This window comes from Ambystoma mexicanum, chromosome 1q (genome assembly GCF_040938575.1).
Source record: "Ambystoma mexicanum isolate Mex_15411 chromosome 1q, UKY_AmexF1_1, whole genome shotgun sequence".
NCBI lineage: Eukaryota > Metazoa > Chordata > Amphibia > Caudata > Ambystomatidae > Ambystoma > Ambystoma mexicanum.
The window spans coordinates 947,542,020-947,562,911 of record NC_090922.1 but is presented as its reverse complement, the minus strand read 5'-3'; positions in this window follow the sequence as shown (position 1 = coordinate 947,562,911).

Genomic DNA, 20,892 nt, shown 5'->3' with positions numbered 1-20,892 from the left:
TTGGTGGAGGTGTACACATGCATGTAAGTGTGGTGGCGTGTGTGCATGTCTAGTGCACTGCCTGTGTCTCATGTGATGTCTGGCTCACCTTTGCCTGCTCATGCTGTTGTATGTATATGGATGGTGCTGGCTGTTGCAATATGGCTGTGGAATAGCTCATGTGTGTGATTTGAAATGACATGTGTGTTGGGGATTGTGATGCCATGTCTGAAGTTTGACAACGACACTCATGTGCAACTGTCATGTCATTGTACAGTGCCCTGATGCCTGTGTCCTATCTCTCCCTGTCTGCAGCGTCGACTGATGAAGAGGGCGGAGAGGGTGCTGTGGAGCACAGCAGCAGGGATCGCACCGCCAGCCGGAGCCCAAGGCCCGGCTCCTCTCCCAGGTTTTCATCTCGTCGGGGAGTGAGGAGTCCGGTGCCGCTTCCCAGGTCGCAGCTGCCGAGGGGAGGTCCAAGAGGTGGAGGTCGGAGTTGGACTCCTCAGCAGCAGAAGGGGCAGCTTAGACCCCACAGGGCCCGACGGAGGAAAATGGCACGGAGTCATCCAGGTTGGTGGGGGGTTTGGTGGAGGAGGAGGCCGTGCAAGGGACAGAGACGGGGTCTGGAGGTGGGGATTTCACTGGTGCTAGTGGTGCAGTGCAGGGGCAGGGACAGGAGGCAGCACAGGCTGCCGTGGAGGTGCCTGTGTGTAATCCTGTCCCCGATCCTGTGACTGCATCATCCTGCACCAGCAGGGATACCTACGTCCAGACCCGTTTTCAGGCAGGTGATGAGCTTACGACAACTGGCCTTCCTCTGCCTGCGGACGTGGCTATCCGGGACCGGGTTTAGCCTGTCCTGGGTGATGTGGCGTTGCATCAACTGGCCATGCGAGGCGAAATGCAGTCTTTTCATGGGAGACTGCATGTCGTCTAGAATGGCTCGTTGACCACGTCGACCTACTGGGACAGGTCACCAGAGCCGGATTCCTCCGTTTGCTGGGCCTTGTTCCGACCCCCTCCTCAACTGAACCCCCTATGCGCCAGTCGTACTCTGTGCCATCTTCCCACCCATGTGTCACCTGGGTGCCCTGTGGAGCTGCCTCTGACCCTGCGGCCAGGATGGTGGAGGACACATCCCTGCCACAGTCGGGAGTCGGACGTCCAGCAGGGATGGCCACCTCAACAACTGCACCCCAGCCGGAGGAGGATGTGCAGGCAGCAAGAGCCAGGGCATGGGCAGAGGCACAGCAGCAGCAGCAACAAGGTGGGAGCCATGATGGCTTGGGGCCTTCGTCATCGGAGGGGCAGGCATCAGCCAGAGGGCAGGAGGACCCAGGACGGGAAGTGTCTTCCGTGTGGCAGTGGTTAGGCCATGCCATAGATGCGGAGCGGCAGCAGGCAGAAGAGGCACGGCTCACGATGGTCAGGGCGGAGAACTCCATGCGGAGGGCCCTGAGGTGGGCCGAGTGCCTCGAGGCAATTCGCAGGGAGTTGGAGGAGAACATGTCGTCATCCCTGCGAACCCTCGGGGCCATGGAAGAGGACCGCCTCCGGGACATTGAGCAGGAGTTCGATGATGCCCTGGCCCGGGACATCCAAAAGTGAGCCGTCGGACTAGCCCGCTGCCCTTGTAAATAGTTAGATTGTGTTAGGTTTCCTTTGGTCTTTTCTTTTCTTTATTTTGGTTGCACTTGGACAATGCACCACGTTTCTGTATATAGTTTTTCATTAGGTAGTATTTTTGATAGGTTTCATTTCTTCAGTTGGGATCATGGACCGTGGATTGTTCATCTGTATATAGTTCACTATTGGATTCATCTCTTTTTTTTGGATTTTCTTTGTTGGACTGTGACTTTGGACACCTTTCCTTTGGGTATGAATTCTTGTTTTTCATTATTTTACGGACATGCAGCTTTTCTTTTTTTATTCCCATTGTTGTTTGTTTGATTTTAATTCCATTCATGTTGCGTTTAATACATTTTTTTCTTCATACTTCGATGTGTGGTATTATCTCATTGGTTTCATGCATGTCATGATATGGGTTTTCACATTCACCTGCAACCATTGTGTGTGTGTGACAGACATGTGTTCATTTACATACTTACCATTGGGGTTTTATCATGTAATTGCCTTTTCTATGTGGGTGGATGCAATCCTTGTTCGGATCTTTGGGCTGGGGAGGCTGGCCATAAGGGCCATGATTGAGGATCGTCATGACCTGGGGGCAGGGGGACATGAGTGGGACATGAGTGGGGGCCTGCTGGCAGGTGCCCCACACTGCTGGGGGGTGGGGGTGCAAGGGGACATAAGTGGGACATGAGTGGGGGCCTGCTGGCAGGTGCCCCACACTGCTGGGGGGTGGGGGTGCAAGGGGACATGAGTGGGGGCCTGCTGGCAGGTGCCCCACACTGTTGGGGGGTGGGTGTGCAAGGGGACATGAGTGGGGGCCTGCTGGCAGGTGCCCCTGACTGCTGGGGGGTGGGGGTTCTGGGGGACATGTGTGGGACATGAGTGGGGGCCTGCTGGCAGGTGCCCTACACTGCTGGGGGGTGGGGCTGCAAGGGGACATGTGTGGGACATGTGTGGGGGCCTGCTGGCAGGTGCCCCTGACTGCTGGGGGGTGGGGGTGCTGGGGGACATGTGTTGGGGCCTGCTGGCAGGTGCTGCGCACTGCTGGGGGGTAGGGTTGCAAGGGGACATGAGTGGAACATGAGTGGGGGCCTGCTGGCAGGTGCCCCTGACTTCTGGGGGGTGGGGGCCTGCTGGGGGACATGTGTGGGACATGAGTGGGGGCCTGCTGGCAGGTGCCCCACACTGCTGGGGGGTGGGGGTGCAAGGGGACATGAGTGGGGGCCTGCTGGCAGGTGCCCCAGACTGCTGGGGGGTGGGGGTGCTGGGGGACATGTGTGGGACATGAGTGGGGAACTGCTGGCAGGTGCCCCACACTGCTGGGGGGTGGGGGTGCTGGGGACATGTGTGGGGGCCTGCTGGCAGGTGCCCCTGACTGCTGGGGGTGCTGGGGGACATGTGTGGGGGACTGCTGGCAGGTGCCCTGCACTGGTGGGGGGTGGGGGTGCAGGGGGACATGTGTGGGACATGAGTGGGGGCCTGCTGGCAGGTGCCCTGCACTGCTGGGAGGTGGGGGTGCTGGGAGACATGAGTTGGTGATCATATTGCAACGTGACATGTGGCTTGGCTGGGGGGCATGCCCATGGTGGATGGGATGCCTGCGGGACATGACCAGGGGTGCAGGGTAGTCCCCTGTGGTATGGGCTGCCTGCAGGGGCCACGGAGGGGGTAGAGGGGACACCTGGGAGGATCCACACTGCCAATTCACGTGTAGGACTCCCCGCGAACCCCTGAAATACACATACCCAGGCCAATCGCGTGTGAAACTTCCCGCGTACCCCTGAAATACACGTACCCAGGCCAATCGCATGTGAAACTTGCCGCGCACCCCTGAAATACATGTACCCAGGCCAATCGCATGTGAAACTTCCCGCGTACCCCTGAAATACACGTACCCAGGCCAATCACGTGTGAAACTTCCCGCGCACCCCTGATATACACGTACCCAGGCCAATCGCGTGTGAAACTTCCCACGCACCCCTGAAATACACGTATCCAGGCCAATCGCGTGTGAAACTTCCCGAGCACCCCTGGAATACACATTCCCAGGCCAATCACGTGTGAAACTTCCCGCGCACCCCTGAAATACACGTACCCAGGCCAATCGCGTGTGAAACTTCCCGCGCACCCCTGAAATACACGTACCCAGGCCAATCGCGTGTGAAACTTCCCGCGCACCCCTGAAATACACGTACCCAGGCCGAACACGGAAACTTCCCGCGCACCCCTGAAATACACGTAACCAGCCCAATCGCGTGTGAAACTTCCCGCTCACCCCTGAAATACACGTACCCAGGTCAATCGCGTGTGAAACTTCCTGCGCACCCCTGAAATAAACGTAACCAGCCCAATCGCGTGTGAAAGTTCCCGCGCACCCCTGAAATACACATACCCAGGCCAATCGCGTGTGAAACTTCCCGCGCACCCCTGAAATACACGTACCCAGGCCAATCGCGTGTGAAACTTCCCGCGCACCCCCGTAATACATGTACCCCACTCGCACAGGCCCTTTCGCATGTGAAACTTCCCACGAACGCCGTAATACACGTACCCTGCTGAAATCGCGTGTGAAACTTCCCGCGAACCCCAGTAATACACGTACCCCACTCGCACAGGCCCTTTCGCGTGTGAAACTTCACGCACACCCCAGTAATACACGTTCCCCGCTTGGCGTTTACGGTTTGGCAGCCCTGTAAACTGGTCCAGGGTTAGAGCAGCCCTTTGCGCTGAATTGGGAATTTTGATGGCTTTTCCTTGCGCGAGGGCGTTCTTGGGGGCGTAACTGACGCTGCTGCAGGGTTGCTGCGCCACTCTGTGCCACGGCCTGTTTTGGAGGCTAAAATCCACGAATACGCTGTGCGCAGAAATCGATTTTAGCGCACGCGGCTGGCGCAGACATTCGCACGCGCACACTATGCGCCAGCCGCGTGTGCCACTTTTGTGCGAAATTCTATGAATTATCCTATTGATCTTTGTCTTTTATCTTTTGAAGCAGTTGGGTAGCAGAAGTATTTAAAAGTTAGAACCTGTTTTTAATGTGTGTGCAACTCCATAACATAGAATTGCTAGTTCACTTTCGAAGAGGAGGCTGAAAATGTTTTCGACATTCTGACTGAATATGGGGTCTTCAGAATACATTCCTAAAGAGCCATATTCTGATGCATTTGTGTGGACATTCCATCATCTCTTACTACTTTTCCTGTAGGAAAGGGTTGAGGAAAAGAACATGCTTCTATACTTTTTCCCCAGATGCTCATTGGGGATTCTTTGGCTTGATGCATTTTATATGTTTCTAATGCATCGTCAATGTTGTCTTTGGAGTGTAGTGGGTGAATTTTATACTGGTTTAAAATGTTGGCTGCACTAATAGTATTTGCACGTTCAAATTGGCCAGTTGCTGGTGAGTCTTGAATTATTTGGGTTGTTTCTTTTAAGTTGTCCTATATGTTTCTATCTTTGTAGTATTCATTGTTTTCTTTTAGATATTGTAGGGCTTGTCTATCTGTGTTTAAGTCAACTAGTTGTTGACCAATATTTTTGTCTTTTGTTGGTACACCTTTAACTAGTACAATCAAAGATTGATTTATTGGTCGTTGTACTCCTAGAGTTTCTACATTTTCTTTGAGATCTAATGGCAAATTTGCCATGGATGCCCTTTATTAACTCGAGGTCATTTGGATGATTTTGGTTGAAGGCATATTATAGCTTGAATAGGTTTACTGTTTGGATTATAATGCTCTCATACTAGTTAAGTTAAGTGGGAATATTTCTCAGTTATTAGTGATAGCACATGATGTCATTTGGTTATTGTCAAGCTTTGTGTTGCAGTATGTGAAAATGGTTGAAGTGTCAGTTATTTTGCATTTAGTTTTGGCTGTTGATATCAAGCTAATTGAAACCATTTGAATTCTTCATTGTCTTCAAATTTGTAGGCTACATCTACTATTTTTGTGCAGTTCTTTTGAAATTTTCTGCAACAACAGACATATTTGGTCTGGTATTTCGTGTTTTGAAACTTAGCTATTACTTTTTGTATGTCTTTGTTAGTGTTTATGAGGTTTTCGTGATGTTTTCTGAAGTTACTGAATTTTCTAAGTCAACTTCAGTTTCAAAGTATTTACTTTGGATATGCTCTATATATTGAAGCAGTTGTTTGGCTGTTCCATATGGGAGAAATGTATTTACATGTTGCAGTTGTGGACCAGGACTTTTTTGCATAGTATAGTCTATGCACAAGATTCTGCATAGCAGAGTGGTATGGTTTTATTCTCATCTGCTCTTTCTTTTCTACAGAGTTGCTTTTTAGTAGGCATTCTGTTGTGTCTATTGGGAAAAGAGAAAGTGTGGGTTTGAAAGTTGTGTAATATATATGCATTGTGAATGGGTGTGTGGGTGTGAATGGAGAGCTACAGTGCTTTTGGATTGTGGATTGTAAGGTGGTATAATCAGTGTTGTTGGGAAGGTTGTGAGAGTAAAGAGTAAGAGTGTGTGTGTGATGGTGTTCGGTTTGTGTGTAAGGGAGTGTTGGTGTGATTGAATCCGTAGGGACATAGTGTTGTTTTAAGGAAAAGGGTGGGAGTTGCAATCATGGTGTTTAGATTGGAATAGGAAGAGTGTGAATGCTGCAATGTAATGGGTTAGTGTGAAAGAAAGGTTGGTTTGAAAAGAGTAGTCTGGGGTAATATATAGTGGAACTGAGCTGCTGTAATGACATGCATATACATGGTACATTAATGTACTTTCTATGTAGGATGTGTAGGGTATTCTTTTTTCAGTTCTTGTTTTCGGCAATGTCCTTCTTTCCTGTAATTATTAAAGAAAGTTAATGGGGATATGTGGTGATGATGATGTACTTTTAGTAAGCAAGGTTGTTATCTATGAAGGTAGGAGGAGCTGTTGGGAAAAACAGTTAATGAAATTGCTGGATGTTTAAAAATGTTTGTTTTTAGGAGCATTTTCATGAAAGTTAAGACATGTGGATGTGCATTTATAGAAGCTCTGTGTGTAACATTTTGTAAAAGAGAAGAAAAGTAGCTGAGAAAGATGTGTAGTACACTTTTAAGTGGCAGCTGGTGTGGGGAAGTTTAATATGTTTGGAGTATATGCATACTTGCCAACATGATGCATTCTAATCTATAGGTGCTTATCTAGTACTAGATTTTTTTTATTGCATTCTGGCACTAGTAGTTCCACTTTTCCCATTATAAAAGTTGGGAGTACAAGTACCAGATTATAGAGAAAAAATGAGGACCACATAAGCAGCTAAAGATTGCCTAGATTGTAAAGGGCATCCCTTCTTCCCTTTCCACTTCTCGCTTTGCAGTACTTCCTCATTGGCAACTGTCAAGCAGTCACACACCCATCCACCAATCACATCCAAGAACTCTAAATCCAACTCTGTCATCTCGGTTCAACACTTCAGATGTACTGTTCGCCACTCAGAGTGCAGGTCTCCTGTTATTCCCAAGCATCTGCATCAAATACTATTGTAAAACTCTCCAAGATTTCCACTTGCAGATTCATCCACATCTGCATCTATTAACACATATTACAGGTATGCATATATTTTTTATAATCACATGTCCATCTCTTTCATAAATGCATATCAACAGGGTTTCTAACACTTACCCTGCATTAACCTACTCAATAATCATACTCTCGTTTGTCCCACCTCTTGACTCATTTACAATGCTGTTTAGTTGCAAAGTTTTCTTTTAATGACGATTTGCATAATACTTTCAACACATATTTGCAATTTGAGCAGCACTCTCTGTGTTTTTTTGTGAAACAAAAGAAAACCACATTTGAAACATTTCCACAGCACGTTTAATTGCCAGATCCGGTGTGAAACTTCAATACATTAGCAACACACGCATGCTTGCCCATATCACCCATTTTATGGGCCGATTCATGGAACAAACGTGCGTTGAAAATCTTTGCGCAAGCAGGCGCAAGCGCAAAAAAACAGGCGCACGCGCGTGCGATTCATGGAAGTCCCTGCGCGTGTTTACCTCGGGATGTGCGCCAAAACCGTGCATGGCACACAAGTCACTGCAACATCCCGAAAGGCGTGCGCAACGCGCACAGTGAAAATGCACAACCTCGGCGCATACACCAGAAAGTGGGCGGGACACGGGGCGTAACGCGCGGAATGGGGAACAACGCGCGAAAATAAGGGCGTAACTGGGGATGTACTGCAGGGAAGCAGACGGAACGCACTCGAACCACACGTATTCATGGAATCGAATAGGGCAAAGCCACGCACAACCAAAGACACGCACAAGCTGAAACACGTCCGCCACACGAAGGAAGGCGGTAGAGTCCCAGCGCATCACAAAAGTGGCAACATACAGCAATTGGGCCTGTGCGAGCGGGGCACGTGTATTGCGGGGGTGCAAGGAAAGTAACACACGTGATCTAGCGGGGTATGTGTATTTCGGGGGTGCGCGAGAAGTTACACACGTGATTGAGCGGGGTACGTGTACATCGGGGGTGCGCGGGAAGTTACACATGCGATTGAGCGGGGGTACGTGTATTTCGGGGGCGCGCGGGAAGTTACACACACGATTGAGCGGGGTACGTGTATTTCGGGGGCGCGCGGGAAGTTACACACGCGATTGAGCGGGGTACGTGTATTTCGGGGGTGCGCGGGAAGTTACACACGCGATTGAGCGGGGTACGTGTATTTCGGGGGTGCGCGGGAAGTTACACATGCGATTGAGCGGGGTACGTGTATTTCGGGGGTGCGCGGGAAGTTACACATGCGATTGAGCGGGGTACATGTATTTCGGGGGTGCGCGGGAAGTTACACACGCAATCTCATCAGGGTACGTGTATTTCAGGGTGCGGGGGAAGTATCACACGCAACATCAGCAGGGTACGTATATTCCAGGGGTGCGCGGGAAGTTCCACACGCAATTTCATCAGGGTACGTGTATTACAGGGGTGCGCGGGAAGTTCCACACGCAATCTCATCAGGGTACATGTATTACAGGGTGCGCGGGGAGCACCACACGTGAATTGCACGTGTGGGTCCTCCCAGGTCTTCCCTCTACACCCTCCACGGCCCCTGCAGGTGGCTCACACCACAGGGGCCTACCCTGCACATGTCCTGCAGGCACCCCATCCACCATGGCCATGCCCCCCAGCCAACCCACATGTCAACTTGCACTACTGCCCACCAACGCATGTCCCCCTGCACCCCCAGCCACCAGGGGCACCCTCCACCAGGCCCACACCCATGTCTCCCACCACCCCCAGCAGTGCAGGGGCACCCTCCACCAGGCCCCCACACATGTCTCCCACCACCCCCAACCCCCAGCAGTGCAGGGGCACCCTCCACCAGGCCCCCACCCATGTCTCCCACCACCCCCACCCCCCAGCAGTGCAGGGGCACCCTCCACCAGGCCCGCACCCATGTCTCCCACCACCCCCACCCCCCAGCCACCAGGGGCAGCCCCCACCAGGACCCCACCCATGTCTCCCACCACCCCCACCCCCCAGCACTGTGGGGCACCTGCCAGCAGGCCCACACCCATATCCAACTCATGTTCCCCACCACCCCCACCCCCCAGCAGTGCAGGGGCACACACCACCAGGCCCCCACCCATGTCTTCCAGCAACCCCACCCCCCAGCCACCAGGGGCAGCCTCCACCAGGCCCCCACCCATGTCTCCCAGCACCCCCACCCCCCAGCCACCAGGGGCAGCCTCCACCAGGCCCCCACCCATGTCTCCCACCAACCCCACCCCCCAGCAGTGCAGGGGCAGCCTCCACCAGGCCCCCACCCATGTCTCCCACCACCCCCACCCCCCAGCCACCAGGGGCAGCCTCCACCAGGCCCCCACCCATGTCTCCCACCACCCCCACACCCCCAGCACTGTGGGGCACCTGCCAGCAGGCCCCCACCCATGTCCCACTCATGTTCCCCACCACCCCACCCCCCCAGCACTGTGGGGCACCTGCCAGCAGGCCCCCACCCATGTCCAACTCATGTTCCCCACCACCCCCACCCCCCAGCACTGTGGGGCACCTGCCAGCACGCCCCCAACCATGTCTCTCACCACCCGAACCCCCCAGCAGTGCAGGGGCACCCTCCATCAGGCCCCCACCCATGTCTCCCACCACCCCCACCCCCAGCACTGTGGGGCACCCTCCACCAGGCCCCCACCCATGTCTCCCACCACCCCCACCCCCCAGCAGTGCAGGGGCAGCCTCCACCAGGCACCCACCCATGTCTCCCAGCACCGTCACCCCCCAGCAGTGCAGGGGCAGCCTCCACCAGGCCCCCACCCATGTCTCCCAGCACCACCACCCCCCAGCAGTACAGGGGCAGCCTCCACCAGGCCCCCACCCATGTCTCCCAGCACCCCCACCCCCCAGCCACCAGGGGCAGCCTCCACCAGGCCCACACCCATGTCTCCCACCACCCCCACTCCCCCAGCACTGTGGGGCACCTGCCAGCAGGCCCCCACCCATGTCCAACTCATGTTCCCCACCACCCCCACCCCCCAGCACTGTGGGGCACCTGCAAGCAGGCCCCACCCATGTCCAACTCATGTTCCCCACCACCCCCACCCCCCAGCACTGTGGGGCACCTGCCAGCAGGCCCCCACCCATGTCCAACTCATGTTCCCCACCACCCCCACCCCCCAGCACTGTGGGGAACCTGCCAGCAGGCCCCCACCCATGTCCAACTCATGTTCCCCACCACCCCCACCCCCCAGCACTGTGGGGCACCTGCCAGCAGGCCCCCACCCATGTCCAACTCATGTTCCCCACCACCCCCACCCCCAGCACTGTGGGGCACCTGGCAGCAGGCCCCCACCCATGTCCAACTCATGTTCCCCACCACCCCCACCCCCCAGCACTGTGGGGCACCTGCCAGCAGGCCCCCACCCATGTCCAACTCATGTTCCCCACCACCCCCACCCCCCAGCACTGTGGGGCACCTGCCAGCAGGCCACCACCCATGTCTCCCACCACCCCCACCGCCCAGCCACCAGGGGCAGCCTCCACCAGGCCCCCACCCATGTCTCCCAGCACCCCCAGCCACCAGGGGCAGCCTCCACCAGGCCCCCACCCATATCTACCACCATCCCCACCCCCCCAGCAGTGCAGGGGCAGCCTCCACCAGGCCCCCACCCATGTCTCCCACCACCCCCACCCCCCAGCACTGTGGGGCCCCTGCCAGCAGGCCCACACCCATGTCCAACTCATGTTCCCCACCACCCCCACCCCCCAGCACTGTGTGGCACCTGCCAGCAGGCCCCCACCCATGTCCAACTCATGTTCCCCACCACCCCCACCCCCAGCACTGTGGGGCACCTGCCAGCAGGCCCACACCCATGTCCAACTCATGTTCCCCACCACCCCCACCCCCCAGCACTGTGGGGCACCTGCCAGCAGGCCCCCACCCATGTCCAACTCATGTTCCCCACCACCCCCACCCCCCAGCACTGTGGGGCACCTGCCAGCAGGCCCCCACCCATGTCTCCCACCAACCCCACCCCCCAGCCACTAGGGGCAGCCTCCACCAGGCCCCCACCCATGTCTCCCACCACCCCACCCCCCAGCAGTGCAGGGGCAACCTCCACCAGGCCCCCACCCATGTCTCCCACCACCCCCACCCCCCAGCCACCTGGGGCAGCCTCCACCAGGCCCCCACCCATGTCTCCCACCACACCCACCCCCCCAGCACTGTGGGGCACCTGCCAGCAGGCCCCCACCCATGTCCAACTCATGTTCCACACCACCCCCACCCCAGCACTGTGGGGCACCTGCCAGCAGGCCCCCACCCATGTCCAACTCATGTTCCCCACCACCCCCACCCCCCAGCACTGTGGGGCACCTGCCAGCAGGCCCCCACCCATGTCCAACTCATGTTCCCCACCACCCCCACCCCCCAGCACTGTGGGGCACCTGCCAGCAGGCCCCCACCCATGTCTCCCACCACCCCCACCCCCCTGCAGTGCAGGGGCACCCTCCACCAGGCCCCCACCCATGTCTCCCACCACCCCCACCTCCCAGCACTGTGGGGCACCCTCCACCAGGCCCCCACCCATGTCTCCCACAACCCCCACCCCCCAGCAGTGCAGGGGCAGCCTCCACCAGGCCCCCACCCATGTCTCTCAGCACCCCCACCCCCCAGCACTGTGGGGCACCTGCCAGCAGGCCCCCACCCATGTCCAACTCATGTTCCCCACCACCCCCACCCCCCTGCACTGTGGGGCACCTGCCAGCAGGCCCCCACCCATGTCCAACTCATGTTCCCCACCACCCCCACCCCCAGCACTGTGGGGCACCTGCCAGCAGGCCCCCACCCATGTCTCCCACCACCCCCACCCCCCAGCCACCAGGGGCAGCCTCCACCAGGCCCCCACCCATGTCTCCCACCACCCCCACCCCCCAGCAGTGCAGGGGCAGCCTCCACCAGGCCCCCAACCATGTCTCCCATCCACCCCCACCCCCCAGCCACCAGGGGCAGCCTCCACCAGGCCCCCACCCATGTCTCCCACCACCTCCACTCCCCCAGCACTGTGGGGCACCTGCCAGCAGGCCCCCACCCATGTCCAACTCATGTTCCCCACCACGCCCACCCCCAGCACTGTGGGGCACCTGCCAGCAGGCCCCCACCCATGTCCAACTCATGTTTGCCACCACCCCCACCCCCCAGCACTGTGGGGCACCTGCCAGCAGGCCCCCACCCATGTCCAACTCATGTTCCCCACCACCCCCATCCCCCAGCACTGTGGGGCACCTGCCAGCAGGCCCCCACCCATGTCCAACTCATGTTCCCCACCACCCCCACCCCCCAGCACTGTGGGGCACCTGCCAGCAGGCCCCCACCCATGTCCAACTCATGTTCCCCACCACCCCCACCCCCCAGCACTGTGGGGCACCTGCCAGCAGGCCCCCACCCATGTCCAACTCATGTTCCCCACCACCCCCACCCCCCAGCACTGTGGGGCACCTGCCAGCAGGCCACCACCCATGTCTCCCACCACCCCCACCGCCCAGCCACCAGGGGCAGCCTCCACCAGGCCCCCACCCATGTCTCCCAGCACCCCCAGCCACCAGGGGCAGCCTCCACCAGGCCCCCACCCATATCTACCACCATCCCCACCCCCCCAGCAGTGCAGGGGCAGCCTCCACCAGGCCCCCACCCATGTCTCCCACCACCCCCACCCCCCAGCACTGTGGGGCCCCTGCCAGCAGGCCCACACCCATGTCCAACTCATGTTCCCCACCACCCCCACCCCCCAGCACTCTGTGGCACCTGCCAGCAGGCCCCCACCCATGTCCAACTCATGTTCCCCACCACCCCCACCCCCAGCACTGTGGGGCACCTGCCAGCAGGCCCACACCCATGTCCAACTCATGTTCCCCACCACCCCCACCCCCCAGCACTGTGGGGCACCTGCCAGCAGGCCCCCACCCATGTCCAACTCATGTTCCCCACCACCCCCACCCCCCAGCACTGTGGGGCACCTGCCAGCAGGCCCCCACCCATGTCTCCCACCAACCCCACCCCCCAGCCACTAGGGGCAGCCTCCACCAGGCCCCCACCCATGTCTCCCACCACCCCACCCCCCAGCAGTGCAGGGGCACCCTCCACCAGGCCCCCACCCATGTCTCCCACCACCCCCACCCCCCAGCCACCTGGGGCAGCCTCCACCAGGCCCCCACCCATGTCTCCCACCACCCCCCACCCCCCCAGCACTGTGGGGCACCTGCCAGCAGGCCCCCACCCATGTCCAACTCATGTTCCACACCACCCCCACCCGCCAGCACTGTGGGGCACCTGCCAGCAGGCCCCCACCCATGTCCAACTCATGTTCCCCACCACCCCCACCCCCCAGCACTGTGGGGCACCTGCCAGCAGGCCCCCACCCATGTCCAACTCATGTTCCCCACCACCCCCACCCCCCAGCACTGTGGGGCACCTGCCAGCAGGCCCCCACCCATGTCTCCCACCACCCCCACCCCCCTGCAGTGCAGGGGCACCCTCCACCAGGCCCCCACCCATGTCTCCCACCACCCCCACCTCCCAGCACTGTGGGGCACCCTCCACCAGGCCCCCACCCATGTCTCCCACAACCCCCACCCCCCAGCAGTGCAGGGGCAGCCTCCACCAGGCCCCCACCCATGTCTCTCGGCACCCCCACCCCCCAGCACTGTGGGGCACCTGCCAGCAGGCCCCCACCCATGTCCAACTCATGTTCCCCACCACCCCCACCCCCCTGCACTGTGGGGCACCTGCCAGCAGGCCCCCACCCATGTCCAACTCATGTTCCCCACCACCCCCACCCCCAGCACTGTGGGGCACCTGCCAGCAGGCCCCCACCCATGTCTCCCACCACCCCCACCCCCCAGCCACCAGGGGCAGCCTCCACCAGGCCCCCACCCATGTCTCCCACCACCCCCACCCCCCAGCAGTGCAGGGGCAGCCTCCACCAGGCCCCCAACCATGTCTCCCATCCACCCCCACCCCCCAGCCACCAGGGGCAGCCTCCACCAGGCCCCCACCCATGTCTCCCACCACCTCCACTCCCCCAGCACTGTGGGGCACCTGCCAGCAGGCCCCCACCCATGTCCAACTCATGTTCCCCACCACGCCCACCCCCAGCACTGTGGGGCACCTGCCAGCAGGCCCCCACCCATGTCCAACTCATGTTTGCCACCACCCCCACCCCCCAGCACTGTGGGGCACCTGCCAGCAGGCCCCCACCCATGTCCAACTCATGTTCCCCACCACCCCCACCCCCCAGCACTGTGGGGCACCTGCCAGCAGGCCCCCACCCATGTCCAACTCATGTTCCCCACCACCCCCACCCCCCAGCACTGTGGGGCACCTGCCAGCAGGCCCCCACCCATGTCCAACTCATGTTCCCCACCACCCCCACCCCCCAGCACTGTGGGGCACCTGCAAGCAGGCCCCCACCCATGTGCAACTCATGTTCCCCAGCCAACATGTCATCACAATCTAGATCCCTGGTCCCTATGGTCAGCCTCCAAATGCAAAACACCCACCCGAGTATTGCATGCACCCACTCATAATTTGCAATTACATCACAGAACACCAATTGCAAGTTCCGAAACAAACACATTTCCCTCACATACACCCAATGGGTGTCAGTGAATCTCAAAACCCATATCATGAAATGCATGAAACCAATGAGATACCACACATTGAAGTTCACCAAAAAAAATATGTATTAAAGGAAACATAAATAGAATCAAAAATGAAGAAACAGAAATGTGAATGTACAAAAATTAAAAGAAGCATGTCCGTGAAAAAAAGCAAAACCAAAAATAAAATTCCAAAGTAATGGTGTCCAAAGTCAATGTCCACAAAACAAAATCCAATGAGAAATAAAAAAGAAAGCCATTGCTCCATGGTTAAAGTGTGAAAAAAAATACAATCCAACAGTGAACTATATACATGGGAACAAGCCAGGGTCCATTATCCCAACAAAAGAAAGGAAACCTATCTAACTACACTCACTAATAAAATAAACTATATACAAAAATGTGGCCAATGTCCGAAAGGTCCAAATAAAATCAAAACAAAAATGAAACCTAACACTACCTACATAACTATGTACAAGGGCAGCGGGCTAGATTCACGGCTCACTTGTGGATGTCCCGGGCCAGGGCATCATCGAACTCCTGCTCAATGTCCCGGAGGTGGTCCTCCTCCATGGCCCTGAGGGTCCGCAGGGCCGTCGACGTGTCCACCTCCAAACCCCTGCGGATTGCCTCGAGGCACTCGGCCCGCCTCAGGGCCTCCGCATGGAGTTCTCAGCCCTGACCATTGTGAGCCGTGCCTCTTCCGCCCTCTGCCGCTCCACATCTATGGCGTGGCCCAACCGCTGCCACACGGAAGACACTCTCTGTCCTGGGTCCTCCTGCCCTCCGGCGATGCCTGCCCCTCCGATGTTGAAGCCCCCGAGCCTTCATGGCTCCCACCACGTTGCTGCTGCTGCTGTGCCTCTGCCCGTGAACTGCCTCCTGCTGCCTGCACATCCTCCGCTGGCTGCCTGCACCAGAGGAGGAAGAACTCACTCCGCATGCAGAAAAACGCGCATTGCCAATACCCCCGCCAAAAGAAGAGATACGTCCTTGATAGCTGTGAAGTTGTGATGGCGCGTGAAACAACAGGAAGCAGCAACACACGTCGGTCTCCACGAAAGGCACGTACAGCGAACTGCTGGGCCCGCTCACCTTTAACCCGTGCTGAGGGAAACGCACGTGCACGTCACGTCACTTACGCGCATGGGCCCTTTCCTCGTATTACACGTGGACGTGCAGTTTTCCCCGCGCGCTTACGCGCATGGGTCCTTTCCTCGTATTGCACGCGGACGTGCAGTTTTTCACGCGCGCTTACGCGCATGGGCCCTTTCCTCGTATTGCACGTGGACGTGCAGTTTTTCAGCCAGGGGTGCTGTTGCTGTGACCACCCCTGCTGGAACCAAAGACTCCCGACTGGGATTCCATCGCTCCACAGCCCAGCCCCAGGACCCAGTTGCCCACCCACTCCTGCCTCTGGGGTTGTCATGTCGGGGCAAACACCATCTGAGACCACTGACAACCCCCGGCCAGGGAGGCAGAGGGGCACCAGCTTCAGTGCCACCGAAGTTGGTGTCCTGGTGGAGCAAGTCCTGGGGCAGTATGATGCCCTCTTCGGAAGTTCCCGCGCCGACAAGGAAGGACGGACTCGGATCTGGACTGACATCGTGACTGCCATCAACGCGGAGGGGTTGGCAGTCCGCGACTTACAACATGTCAAGAAGCGCTGGGAGGATTTCAGGTCCAGTACCCTGAACAAGGCCCGGCGCCTCTTGAAGGCAGCGGATGCCAAGGGGCGCCAGGGCCATTTGTCGGAAGAACAGATGAGGGTCCTGGAACGCATATCCCCAGCGCTCCACGTCCAGGTCCTTGAGAGGCAGACCCGTCTGGAGTCGAGCGGTAAGTGTACATGCATCCTGATTGTGAGCAGTGCGTGTGGTGATTTTTCAGTAGTGTGCAGGTTGCACATCTGTTTGTATGGGGTCGAGTATGGGTGGGGGTGTACAGGGCCGTGGGGCTAACACATGCAAGGGCTGGAATGTGTGAGACATGGATGGTGCTTGTGTGTGTAGGCTTGCATGCCAAATGCAGTTGTGTGGTCACACATGTTTGGATGAATGTGTATGTAAGTAGACATGTCCGTGATGTCACGCATGTATGTTGTTTTCGGCTGCATGGATCAGCACTGTGTACATGTGCATGTGTGTGTATTTGACAAGGGTGCAACAGTGATGCAACATGGATGCATGTGACAGTGGTATGTGGAAGCCTGATTGGCAGATGTGACATGGATGCCCGTCTGAACACTGCGACACTTGGCAGGGGTGTACACATGCATGCAAGTGTGGTGGTGTGTGTACATGTGTGGTGCACTTCCTGTGTTGCATGTGATGTCTGGCTCACCTTTGCCTGCTCATGCTGTTGTATGTGTATGGATGGTGCTGGCAGTTGCGATATGGCTGTGGTATGGCTCATCTGTGCGAGTTGAAATGACATGTGTGTTGGGGATTCTGATGACATGTCTGAGGTTTGCCAATGCCACTCATGTACAACTGTCATGTGTGTATGTGTCCATTGTACAGTGCCCTGATGCCTGTGTTTTGTTTCTCCCTGTCTGCAGCGTCAACTGATGAAGAAGACGGAGAAGGTGCTGTGGAGCACAGCGGCGGGGATCCCACCGCAAGCCGGAAGACGCAAGGCCCGGCTCCCCTCCCATGTTGTTATCTCATCAGGGAGTGAGGAGTCCGGTGCCGCGTCCCAGGCTGCAGCTGCCGGGGGGAGGTCCAAGAGGTAGAGAAGGGGCAGCTGGGACCCCACAGGGCCCAACCGGGGAAGATGCCACGGAGTCATCCAGGTTGGTGGGGGGTTTGGTGGAGGAGGAGGCCGTGCAAGCACCAGAGACGGGGTCTGGAGGTGGGGATCCCACTGGTGCTAGTGGTGCAGTGCAGGACCAGGGACAGGAGGCAGCACAGGCCGCCCCGGAGGTGCCTGTGTGCAATCCTGTCCCTGATCCTGTCCCTGCATCATCTTGCACCAGCAGGGATGCCTACGTCCAGACCCGTTTTCAGGCAGGGGATGAGCTCACGTCAACTGGCCTTCCTCTGCCTGCGGACGTGGCTATCCGGGTCCGGGTTGAGCCTTCCTGACTGGTGTGGCGTTGCGTCAATGGGCCATGCGAGGTGACCTGCAGTCTTTTCATGAGGAGACTGCACGTCATCTCGAATGGCTCGTTGACCACGTCAGCCTGCTGGGACAGGTCACCCAGGCCGGATTCCTCCATATGATAGGGCTTGCTATGACCCCCTCCTCACCTGGACCCCCTACGCGCCAGTTGTCCTCCGTGCCATCTTCCCACCCATCAGTCACCTGGGTGCCCTGTGGAGCTGCCTCTGACAGTGCGGCCAGGCTGGTGGAGGAGGCATCCCTGCCACAGTCGGGAGTCGGACGTCCAGCAGGGGTGGCCACATCTACGACTGCACCCCAGCCGGCAGAGGATGTGCAGGCAGCAGGAGGCAGTGCACAGGCAGAGGCACAGCAGCAGCAGCAACGTGGTGGGAGCCATGAAGGCTCGGGGCCTTCAACATCGGAGGGGCAGACATCGGCCGGAGGGCAGGAGGACCCAGGACAGAGAGTGTCTTCCGTGTGGCAGCGGTTGGGCCACGCCATAGATGCGGAGCGGCAGCGGGCAGAAGAGGCACGGCTCACAATGGTCAGGGCGGAGAACTCCATGCGGAGGGCCCTGAGGCGGGCCGAGTGCCTCGAGGCAATCCGCAGGGGTTTGGAGGTGGACACGTAGGTGGCCCTGCGGACCCTCGGGGCCATGGAGGAGGACCGCCTCCGGGACATTGAGCAGGAGTTCGATGATGCCCTGGCCCGGGACATCCACAAGTGAGCCGTGAAACTAGCCCGCTGCCCTTGTACATAGTTATGTAGGTAGTGTTAGGTTTCATTTTTGTTTTGATTTTATTTGGACCTTTCGGACATTGGCCACATTTTTGTATATAGTTTATTTTATTAGTTAGTGTAGTTAGATAGGTTTCCTTTCTTTTGTTGGGATACTGGACCCTGGCTTGTTCCCATGTACATAGTTCACTGTTGGATTGTATTTTTTTTTCACATTTTAACCATGGAGCAATGGCTTTCTTTTTTATTTCCCATTGGATTTTGTTTTGTGGACATTGACTTTGGACACCATTACTTTGGAATTTTATTTTTGGTTTTGTTTTTTTTCACGGACATGCTTCTTTTAATTTTTGTACATTCGCATTTCTGTTTCTTCATTTTTGATTCTATTTATGTTTCCTTTAATACATATTTTTTTTGGTGAACTTCAATGTGTGGTATCTCATTGGTTTCATGCATTTCATGATATGAGTTTTGAGATTCACTGACACCCATTGGGTGTATGTGAGGGAAATATGTTTGTTTCGGAACTTGCAATTGGTGTTCTGTGATGTAATTGCAAATTATGAGTGGGTGGATGCAATACTCGGGTGGGTGTTTTGCATTTGGAGGCTGACCATAGGGACCAGGGATCTAGATTGTGATGACATGTTGGCTGGGGAACATGAGTTGCACATGGGTGGGGGCCTGCTGGCAGGTGCCCCACAGTGCTGGGGGGTGGGGGTGGTGGGAGACATGGGTGGGGGCCTGGTGGAGGGTGCCCCACAGTGCTGGAAGGTGGGGGTGGTGGGAGACATGAGTTGGACATGGGTGGGGGCCTGCTGGCAGGTGCCCCACAGTGCTGGGGGGTGGGGGTGGTGAGAGACATGGGTGGGGGCCTGGTAGAGGGTGCCCCTGCACTGCTGGGGGGTGGGGGTGGTGGGAGACATGGGTGGGGGCCTGCTGGCAGGTGCCCCACAGTGCTGGGGGGTTGGGGTGGTGGGAGACATGGGTGGGGGCCTGGTGGAGGGTGCCCCTGCACTGCTGGGGGGTGGGGGTGGTGGGAGTCATGGGTGGGGGCCTGCTGGCAGGTGTCCCACAGTGCTGGGGGTTGGGGGTGGTGGGAGACATGAGTTGGACATGGGTGGGGGCCTGCTGGCAGGTGCCCCACAGTGCTGGGGGGTAGGGGTGGTGGGAGACATGGGTGGGGGCCTGGTGGAGGGTGCCCCACAGTGCTGGGGGGTGGGGGTGGTGGGAGACATGAGTTGGACATGGGTGGGGGCCTACTGGCAGGTGCCCCACAGTGCTGGGGGTGGGGGTGGTGGGAGACATGGGTGGGGGCCTGGTGGAGGCTGCCCCTGCACTGCTGGGGGGGTGGGGGTGGTGGGAGACATGGGTGGGGCCTGGTGGAGGCTGCCCCTGGTGGCTGGGGGGTGGGGGTGGTGGGAGACATGGGTGGGGGCCTGGTGGAGGGTGCCCCACAGTGCTGGGGGGTGGGGTTGGTGAGAGACATGGTTGGGGGCCTGGTGGAGGGTGCCCCTGCACTGCTGGGGGGTGGGGGTGGTGGGAGACATGGGTGGGGGCCTGCTGGCAGGTGCCCCACAGTGCCGGGGGGGGTTGGGGTGGTGGGAGACATGGGTGGGGGCCTGGTGGAGGGTGCCCCTGCACTGCTGGGGGGTGGGGGTGGTGGGAGTCATGGGTGGGGGCCTGCTGGCAGGTGTCCCACAGTGCTGGGGGTTGGGGGTGGTGGGAGACATGAGTTGGACATGGGTGGGGGCCTGCTGGCAGGTGCCCCACAGTGCTGGGGGGTGGGGGTGGTGGGAGACATGGATGGGGGCCTGGTGGAGGGTGCCCCTGCACTGCTGGGGGGTGGGGGTTGTGGGAGACATGGGTGGGGGCCTGGTGGAGGGTGCCCCTGCACTGCTGGGGGGTGGGGGCGGTGGGAGTCATGGGTGGGGACCTGCTGGCAGGTGCCCCACAGTGCTGGGGGGTGGCGGTGGTGGGAGACATGAGTTGGACATGGGCGGGGGCCTGCTGGCAGGTGCCCCACAGTGCTGGGGGGTGGGGGTGGTGGGAGACATGAGTGGGGGCCTGCTGGCAGGTGCCCCACAGTGCTGGGGGGTGGGGGTGGTAGGAGACATGAGTTGGACATGGGTGGTGGCCTGCTGGCAGGTGCCCCACAGTGCTGGGGGGTGGGGTTGGTGGGAGACATGGGTGGGGGCCTGGTGGAGGCTGCCCCTGCACTGCTGGGGGGGTGGGGGTGGTGGGAGACATGGGTGGTGGCCTGGTTTAGGCTGCCCCTGCTGGCTGGGTGGTGGAGGTGGT